The sequence below is a fragment of the Gracilinanus agilis genome, chromosome 2, assembly GCF_016433145.1.
Source record: "Gracilinanus agilis isolate LMUSP501 chromosome 2, AgileGrace, whole genome shotgun sequence".
NCBI lineage: Eukaryota > Metazoa > Chordata > Mammalia > Didelphimorphia > Didelphidae > Gracilinanus > Gracilinanus agilis.
Window position 1 is genome coordinate 619,206,939 of NC_058131.1, and position 9,719 is coordinate 619,216,657.

Below are 9,719 nucleotides of genomic sequence, written 5' to 3' on the forward strand. Positions count from 1 at the left end.
AACAATTTTTAAGAGTTTTAGATATTATCTTTTTATATAGGAATATAAATAATTTTACTTTGGTGAAGCCCTTAAATTTTTTCTCTTTCTTATTTACTTTTTTATGGTTTCCTTGAATTTTGTATTTGGACATCATCTTTTCTGTTTCAGTCTGGTCTTTTCTTCAGGAATGCTTGGAAATCTTCTATTTTATTAAATGACCATACTTTCCCCTAAATGTAAATAATCAATTTTTATGAGTATGTGATTCTTGGTTGTAGACCCAGTTCTCTTGCCTTCCAGAATATCTTGTTGTAAGCCTTAAGGTCCTTCAATGTGGAAGCTGCCAGATCTTGTGTAATCCTGATTGTGGCTCCATGATATCAGAATTATTTCTTTCTGACTATTTGTAATATTTTCTCCTTGGCCTGGGAGCTCTTAAATTTGGCTATGACATTTCCAGGAGTGGTCATCTGAGGATTTATTGCAGGAGTTGATCTATGGATTCTTTCGATGTCTATTTTGCCTTCTTGTTCAAGAATATCAGGGCAGTTTTCTTGAATAATTTCTTGTAATATGATGTCTGGACTCTTTTCTTTATGGTCATGAGATTTTCAGGTAGTCCAATAATTCTCAAATTGTCTCTCCTAGATCTATTTTCCAGGTCAGTTGTTTTTTCAATGAGATGTTTCATATTTTCTTCTACTTTTACATTTTTGTGATTTTTGTTTTATTGTTTATTGATGAAATGTCTTGTGAAATCATTCACTTTTATTTGCCCAAGTCTATTTTTTAAAGATTAAGTTTTTTCCATGACTTTTTGATCCTCCTTTTCCATTTGGTCCATTCTACTTTTCATGGAACTCTTTTCTTCATTGGATTCTTTTGTCTCTTTTTCCAATAGGTTAATTCTGACTTGTAAACAACTTATTTCTTGATTTGCTATCTGTGCCTCTTTTTCCATTTGGCCAATTTTACTTTTTAAGCTATTATTTTACATTTTCATTATGCTCATTTCTTTTACTTCAATCAGTTAATTTGATTTTTAATTCCTTTTTGAATTTTTTCTAGAGCTTGCTATTAATCATCTTTTTTGTTTGTTTTTGGTTTAGAGGGTATTAGGGGGAGATTTTTCATGTGTTTGCTTGGATTCTCACCATCTCTCATTGCTTCTATTTTTCCTCTAATTTCCCATAGAAATTTTTGAAGGTCAAGAGTATTGGGTTTTTTTCTGCTCTTTGCCCACCAGTGCATGGGAAAATCTGCATGTTGCTGGCCATTTCTTTCTTAGCTTCTGGTTCACAGAGTTTTGCCCTGGGCTATTTTCACTGCCAGAGCAGAGGTTTGAGTACACTAGCGCTATGGACCTCTGGAACTTACGACTAGAATCTGGGATTTCAAGGGGAGGGTCTGAGGTGCACTTTTGTTGGTGTTGGACATGAATCAGAATTCTGAAGTTGCTTATACACTGGTTCTGATTTTGGCATGGTGGGTGTGTGGTGGTTGGCCTTCCCTTTTCTGTTTGAAGTTTTGCTTCCCATTTTCCCTTATATTGTGGAAATCCACTCTCTGCCAAACTTTCACACTGCGTTCAGTTGGAAATCCCTTTTACTTGTCCTGCTTTGACTCCTGTCCTTTTGAGGTGATTTTTAAAGATTGGTTTGGAAGGATATTCAGAGTGGTTTCGGGTTTTCACTGCTACTAAGCTGCCATCTTGCCTCTGCCCCATGAAGTCTCTTAGTCTGATTCTTAATTATAATAGTAATGATGATAATAACTAGCATTTATATAGTGCTTTAAACTTTACAAAGCATTTTGCAAATATTTTATTCTCACAATAACCCTGGAAGGTAGGTGCTAATTTAATCCCCATTATACAGATGTAGGAATTAAGGCAGACAAAGACTAAGTGATTTATCTAGAATCACATAGCTAGTAAGTGTCTGCAACTCCATTTAAGTTCTTCTTGACTCTACGTCCAGTGCTATATCCTCTATGCCTCACTGCCTAGTCAGTCAGTTATCTTTCAAGAACACTCAGGTTTAGTCATACACTTCAGTTGCTTTAAAAAGACTTCGTTCTTTGGTTCATGACCACAAAGAGGTTGCTGATGTCTGTGGCTTTCTGTATGATAAGGCAGGTATAAAGGCATCCTGGGACATTATCATTTTCCTTCTGAAATGGTTTTACTTTCCCAAAGCCCTTGGATCATATTTGTAGCTACTGTTTTTCAGTGATTTAAATCATCTATCACAGTGGGATTTCCCCAATCCTCTTGAGATACTATTGGTGCAAGGCAAGTTCCTCAAGAAACCTATTTCTCGTTTTCCCCAACATGAATCATTAAACTTTTATCCTGTTCTTTCCCTCACTTAACCACTCCCAGATCCTCTGAATTCGATCTGAGTAGGATCCCTGTCACTAACTAGAGCCTTTATTCAGCTCTTCCTTTTTAATATAACTTCAATTTTTGTGTGTTCTTACCTCATTCCTTATATATGTTTTGGCCATGTATTTTCCCATTAGAAATGTCACTCAGAGCAGCTGGGTAGCTCAGTGGATTGAGAGTCAGGCCTAGAGACAGGAGGTCCTAGGTTCGAATCTGGCCTCAGACCCTTCCCAGCTGTGTGACCCTGGGCAAGTCACTTGACCCCCATTGCCCACCCTTACCACTCTTCCACCTATAAGCCAATACACAGAAGCTAAGGGTTTAAAAAAAAAAAACAAAAAAAGAAATGTCACTCAGCAGAGAGTTAGAAAACCTGAGATCTAGTCCTGGTTCTAGCATTGACTTGTATGATCTAGACAAGTGAAAGATTAGGGGATGGGACAAAAAGAGCCAGAAGAAGGCCATTGGTGACAGGATCTGCTTCAACATTTTTATAACCATCAGCATCTTGAGGTCAGGAATTGCGACTGCCATTCTCTTGCTCTCTTACATCACTCATAGTGCCTGAGACAGTACAAGACTTCACTTCCAAGGGTATATATCTTTTAAAGTACCCTTAAGGGTAACCTTCAGATAGCAATCATTGCCCTCTATTCCAAAGCATGGACTCTCAACTTATTTCTGACAATTCTAGTGAGGCTTTTCCTCTTCAACCCCTCAGGCAGAAACCCAGTGACTCCTATTTATGTCATCCTTTTCTCCTCAAATTCTCACAATGTCCTCAAAGAAACATGAAATTTGACAGGCTTTAATACTATCATTTTCTCCTTATCTCTCTCTGTGACTCTAAAGTAGTAACCTCCTTCTAAGCAGGAACTATTTCAATTAGTATCCTTAGTAGCTAACCATATCTGTCACACTGTAAGAGTTTAATAAATTCTTGTTGCTGTCATTGTCTCTTTCCCTCTTTGTCTCTCTCTCCTTACCATTTCAAATTCTCAAACCATTTTCTCTGCTGGTCTCTGAATATGCTAGTATGAGAACTAGAAAAGACCTTGGAGATAATTCAATGTTATCTTTGAATTTTACATATAGGAGAATTGAGGCCCAAAAAGGTGAGGTGATCTGCCTGAAGATAGAGAACTATTGCATAGAAGATCCAAGCCTGGAACGCAGGCCTTTTGACATATGTTCCAGTCTTTTTTCCAGTACACCATATTCTCTCATGATCTTTTTGGTATGTGATGTCACACTGATAAGTTTTTGCCTTTCCTAGATAAAGCTTAAGATATTTTAAAAGGGATTAGGGAGAAAATGGTACTTTTGGTCTTCCCATCAGTAGCATTCTGTGGTCAGGCCCATCTCACCCACACAAAAGGAAGGGCTGGAGCAATTATCAGAGGAATCCAGGCGAAAGACAATTTTTGCCTGAATTACTTGGTTAATTGTCTAAAGCAGATAGAAACTGACATCCTGTCATCTCTGACTGTTTTTCGGCTGCTCAGCCTAATGTAACTAGAAAATTCCTGGAATCAAGGCCTGTGGATACACAAAACATTTCAGAAGCAAGCATACAAAAGCACAACATTCCTACTAAATGGTGCTCTTGCCTAATTGTACTTGCTGTCAATTAATTCAACTGTTCTGGAAGACAATTTGGAATTATAGCTAAATTGGAATTTTGACTAATTTGGAAAAGTGACTAAATCATTCATAACCTTTCCCCAGAAATCTCTCTATTGGAAATATATTCAAGGAGGTCAAAGACAAAAAGTAAGGTCTAACTTATACTAAAATGTTTCAGTAGCCCTCAACATGATAGCCAAGAATGACAAATAAAGTAAATATTTACCCACTGTGGGATGACTAAACAAATGGTGGTCTATGACTCTCATGGAATATTACTGAGCAAGAACACAGATGGATAGGAAGAATTTAGAGGGATGGGATAGAGTTTAGAAAGTGATACAGAGTGAGGCAAGAAGAACCAGAAGGATATTACAATCACTGCAATATTGCAAATGAAAATAACACTGAAAAGAAGTGAAACTCAAAGTAATTACATTATCCAATGATGTTTCTATTGAGGAAATAATGAAATGTGTCTCTTCTTTTTCTTTGCAGAGAAGGAGAAGAGGAAGGGAGGAGAGAATAAGTATTAAATGTCTACTATGTGTTGGGTATTTTGCTAAGCCCTTTACAAATTCTCACAATCTTACAACCCTGGGAAGTACGTGCTACCCTCATTTTACAGTTGAGGAAATTGAGGCAAAGAGAAGGTAAGTGATTTGCTCAGGATCACATAGCTGCTTCAAAGCCAAATGTGAACTGAAGTCTTCTTGACTCCAGCTTTAGTGCACTATTCATTGCACTGCCTTCCTGGTTGGTAGAGGTAAGAGACGCTGGGGTCACAACATACTTCTTTGGTTATTTTGCTTAACTGTTTTCCTTTATCTTAATGGTTAGTTCAGTTTTGGGTGGAAAAAAAGATAATATATTTTTTCTTTCCATTTTTTTGAGGGAAAGGGTTAAAATCTACTATTTAATTGACATAGGGAAATTCTTTCTAGCAAGATTCAGATATTGCACAGAAATGAAATAGTACTTGCTCTCAAAGAAATCACATTTTATTGGAGTGGTGGGAATCTTGGGGGAATATAACATTTACAGACAAAATTAACATGAACACAAAATGCAAATTAATTTCCATAAAGAGTTTGCTGGCCATTCAGGGCATCAGGATAGGCTTCTATAAATTCTTTCCTTATCTTGGTATGTAGTTCATCAGGATCTGGAAAGCTGAACTCATTGAGGATAGATAGGTAGCCTCTTCCTATACACTTACTTATCTTGTGAGTTTCAACTGCCTTTAATGCCATCTTGGTTCTATTTTCGCATTTAAGATTATTCTCTTTTGACAAAGAAAACAGAAAACTAATGAGAGATGAGTATTTCTGCCCTTCATTACCATCATGCTATCCACCTTAAGCTACAGGACTATTTCTTTGGTAATCTTTCTTTTGCTCCTTAGTTTAGAAAGGACTTTTTGTTATCCTTACCATTCATCACCCTTCTCAATTAATTCTGGGTTTTATTGCTCCTGACACTATTCTTATAGACCAAACCTTTTGTAGTCCTTATCAGTTATCTACCATTGTCTCCACCTTCTGTACATGTCTTTCCCAACCCTCACATCTAAATTAGTCAATGAGTTTTTATGCATCTACATCAATCTCTTCAGATAACTCTACCTATTCTTCCCCATTAGAATTGTATTTCCCAATAGAATTTCTTCCTTGAGAGCATGCCATCCTTCTTGGCCCAACTTCTCCCATAGAATTATCTGCAGAAGGAATGCTGCCAATCCTTTTAAAGTCTTTGAAATTCTGTTTCCCCCAATCCAATCTGTGGTGCACATCAAACTCAAGTTTAGTTACTTTTCCTTATTAATAAATGCTAATAACATCATGAGAAGGCATTGGAAAAGACCCTGATGTTGTGAAAGATGGAAGGCAAAAGTAAAAGGGAATGGTAAAGCATGAGATGGAAAAATAGTGTCATGGAAATAATAAACATGAACTTGGACAGACTTTGAGAAGTTTCTGTGGAGGACAAAAGGGCCTGGTGTGGTATGGTCTATGTGGGGGTCACAAAAAGTCAAGCACAATTGAACCACTGAACAACAATAAACAATCTCATTTTTCCTTCTTCATTAACAAATTCCAAGATGGTGTATTCACATCTCCCTGAAGTTTCTCTTACCTATTTAAGTATCAGTTTTTCTCTTTTGGTTTAAATCAGACTCCATCTGTCATTTTCTTTCCTTGCTTCCTCTACCTTTTGAGTAGTGGAATTACCATTACAGCAAGTCAAGAACGATGAGATATCTTAATCTCATGCTTTTCCCAATTTACCAAGCACACACAAAAAAATTTGAGTATTTTCTGTCATTAACATAATCACATCTGCCCTGAGCAGCTGTCCCATCCAATTCACTGCATTTTTCACTGGAGAGAGTGTATTCATTATTGAGACAAAATAAAATGCACTGTTAAGGAAACACCATGTTAACTCACAGTGGGTTGACAAGTGTGTAGGCAGACTTAGCTATACACACAACTAACAAAATTTGAGATGCAGAAAATTAAAACCTCCCCTCCTCCACAGGCAACTCAATCATTCTTGAATATAAGTGGATAATTTGCCTTCTGAACATCTCAATTTCTGAGAGGGCACTGCCATACTTCTAATCACCCAGATTTGCAGCCCAAGTATTTGTTGATTTCTCATTTTCCCTTTCTCTCAAAGATCTAATCATTTGCCAAATCCTGCTCTTCCTACCTCTACAATATTTCTTCCATCTATTACTTTTTCACTATTCACAAAGTTATTACCATAGTTTAGGTTCTTACTATCTCTTGCCTGGGCTATGACAATGGTCTCATAATTGGTTTTTCTGCCTCAATGACACATTTCTTCAATTTTATAGTCTCCATGCAGCTAACAAAGAGACTTACTACTTTGCAGATCTGTTCTTGAACTGCACTACTCAATAAATTTTAGTGCCTGCCTTTTACCCCTAGGATCAAATGTAAACTAATTTTCTGCATTTAAAGCCATTTACAACCTTCACCAATTTATTTTTCCATTCCAATTGTGCATTATATAGTCTTCTCGAGTTGAGCCTCTTGATGTTTCTCACAGATGATGGTGACTGATTCTTATCCCTGACTATTCCCTATACCTAAAATGTGCTTCCTCCTCATCTCCACCTTTTAGGATCCCCATTTTACTTCAAAATTCAGGTCAGTTGCCATCTTATACATGAATTCTTTTCTATTTTCCCCTGGCTAGTCACTGGTAGCAGAGAGAGAGAGACAGACAGACAATCAGAGCAAGAGACAGAGACAGACAGAGACAGAGACAGAGACAGAGACAGAGACAGAGACAGACAGGCAGAGAGAGAAGCCCTTGATTTCTTAAAAACAGCAAATGGATTTTGACTACATTGTTTTTGTACAAAAGCTTTTTAGTTTAATATAATCAAAACCATTTAATTTACATTTTTTAATTTTCTCTAACTCTTGCTTGGTTTTAAAATCTTTCCTTTCCCAGAGATCTGACAGGTATACTATTTTGTGTTCACTTAACTTATTTATAGTTTCCCTCTTTATATTCAAGCCATTCACCCATTCTGAATTTATCTTGGTGTAGGGTGTAAGATGTTGATCTAAACCTAATCTCTCCAATATTGTTTTCCAATTTTCCCCAATAGTTTTTCTCAAATAGTGGATTCATGTCCCAAAAGTTGGGCTCTTTGGGTTTATCATATACTGTCTTGCTGATGTCATTTACCCCAAGTCTATTCCACTGATCCTCCCCTCTGTCTCTTAGCCAGTACCATATTGTTTTGATGTGTTGATGACTGCTGCTTTATAGTATAGTTTAATATCTGGTACTGCTAGGCCCCCTTCCTTCACATTTTTTTATTATTTCCTTTGATATTCTTGATCTTTTGTTATTCCAAATAAAATTTGTTATGTTTTTTTTTCTAATTCAGTAAAGGGAAACAACAAATTGGGAAAAAAATCTTTATAACGAAAAACTCTGACAGGGGTCTAATCACTCAAATATACAAGGAGTTAAATCAATTGTATAAAAATCAAGCCATTCCCCAATTGATAAATGGGCAAGAGACAGGTAAAGAAATCAAAAGTATCAATAAGCACATGAGAAAGTGCTCTAAATCTCTAATAATTAGAGAAATGCAAATCAAAACAACTCTGAGGTATCACCTCACACCTAGCAGATTGGCTAAAATGAAAGAAGGGGAGAGTAATGAATGCTGGAGGGGATGTGGCAAAATTGGGACATTAATGCATTGCTGGTGGAGTTGTGAAATGATCCGGCCATTCTGGCTGGCAATTTGGAACTATGCTCAAAGGGCTATAAAAGAATGCCTGCCCTTTGATCCAGCCATACCATTGTTGGGTTTGTACCCCCAAAGAGATCATAGATAAACAGACTTGTATGAAAATATTTAAAGCTGTGCTTTTTGTGGTGGCAAAAAACTGGAAAAGGAGGGTATGTCCTTCAATTGGGGAATGGCTGAACAAATTATGGTATATGCTTGTGATGGAATACTATTGTGCTAAAAGGAATAACAAACTGGAGAAGTTCCAGGTGAACTGGAAAGACCTCCAGGAACTAATGCATAGTGAAAGGAGCAGAGCCAGAAGAACACTGTACACAGAGACTGATATACTATGGTAAAATCGAATGTAATGGACTTCTGTACCAGCAGCAATGCAATGACACAGGACAATTCTGAGGGATTTACGGTAAAGACGCTACCCACATTTAGAGGCAGGACTGCAGGAGAGGAAACATTTAAGAAAAACAGCTGCTTGAATGCGTGGGTTGGGGTGGACATGATTGAGGATGTGGACTCGAAACTACCACACCAATGCAATTACCAACAATTTGGAAATAGGTCTTGATCAAGGACACATGACAAAACCAGTGGAAATGTGTGTCGGCCATGGGTGAGGGGAGTGCGGGGGTGAAGGGGAAAGTGGGAGCATGAATCATGTAACCATGTTAAAAATGAATATTAATAAATGTTTAAAATTTAAAAAAAAACAGCAAATGGAGATTCAATCACAGAGTTATAGACTTTCAGAGTTGCAAGAGAGAAAGACATCAGAAATTGTTCATTTGAACCCCTCTGAAGAGAAATGGTCTTTAGAATATTTCTGAGAAGTACCTATCCCACCCTCTACTGAAACATCTCCTAGTGAAATAGGTCTCCTGAACTACTGTCTCCTGATATAGCTAATTCCTCTTTCAAAGAGCTCTAATAATTAAAATGGTTCTCCTCATAATGAATTGAGTGCCACATCTCTGTAACTTTTGTCCATTTGTGATAAGAGCAATACCCTAACCTTTTCTCATAATGAAGGTTAGGCTATTATTAAGACATTCATTGAACCTTTGTTGGTTCAGGTTATCAATGTCACTTCCTCACCTCAAGGCTTCAATTCAAGGGATTCTCAATGCCTAACCTTGTTAAATAGCTCTCTCCTGATATGGCTAAGTCTATCTCCTTTTGTTAACCTACAATGACCTACATTATCTCATTTTGTTCCCTAATCAAAGCTAAATTACCAGAAGACTAGTTTATGTTGGGCTGAACCCAGAATATCATTATTCCTAGGTTCCAATCAAAATGAATTTGTTGATAGCTATTAAAATTCTGTCTCTCTCTCTCTCTCTCTCTCTCTCTCTCTCTCTCTCTCTCTCTCTCTCTTTTCTCTCTCTTTCTTTCTCTCTCTCTCTCTCTCTTTTCTCT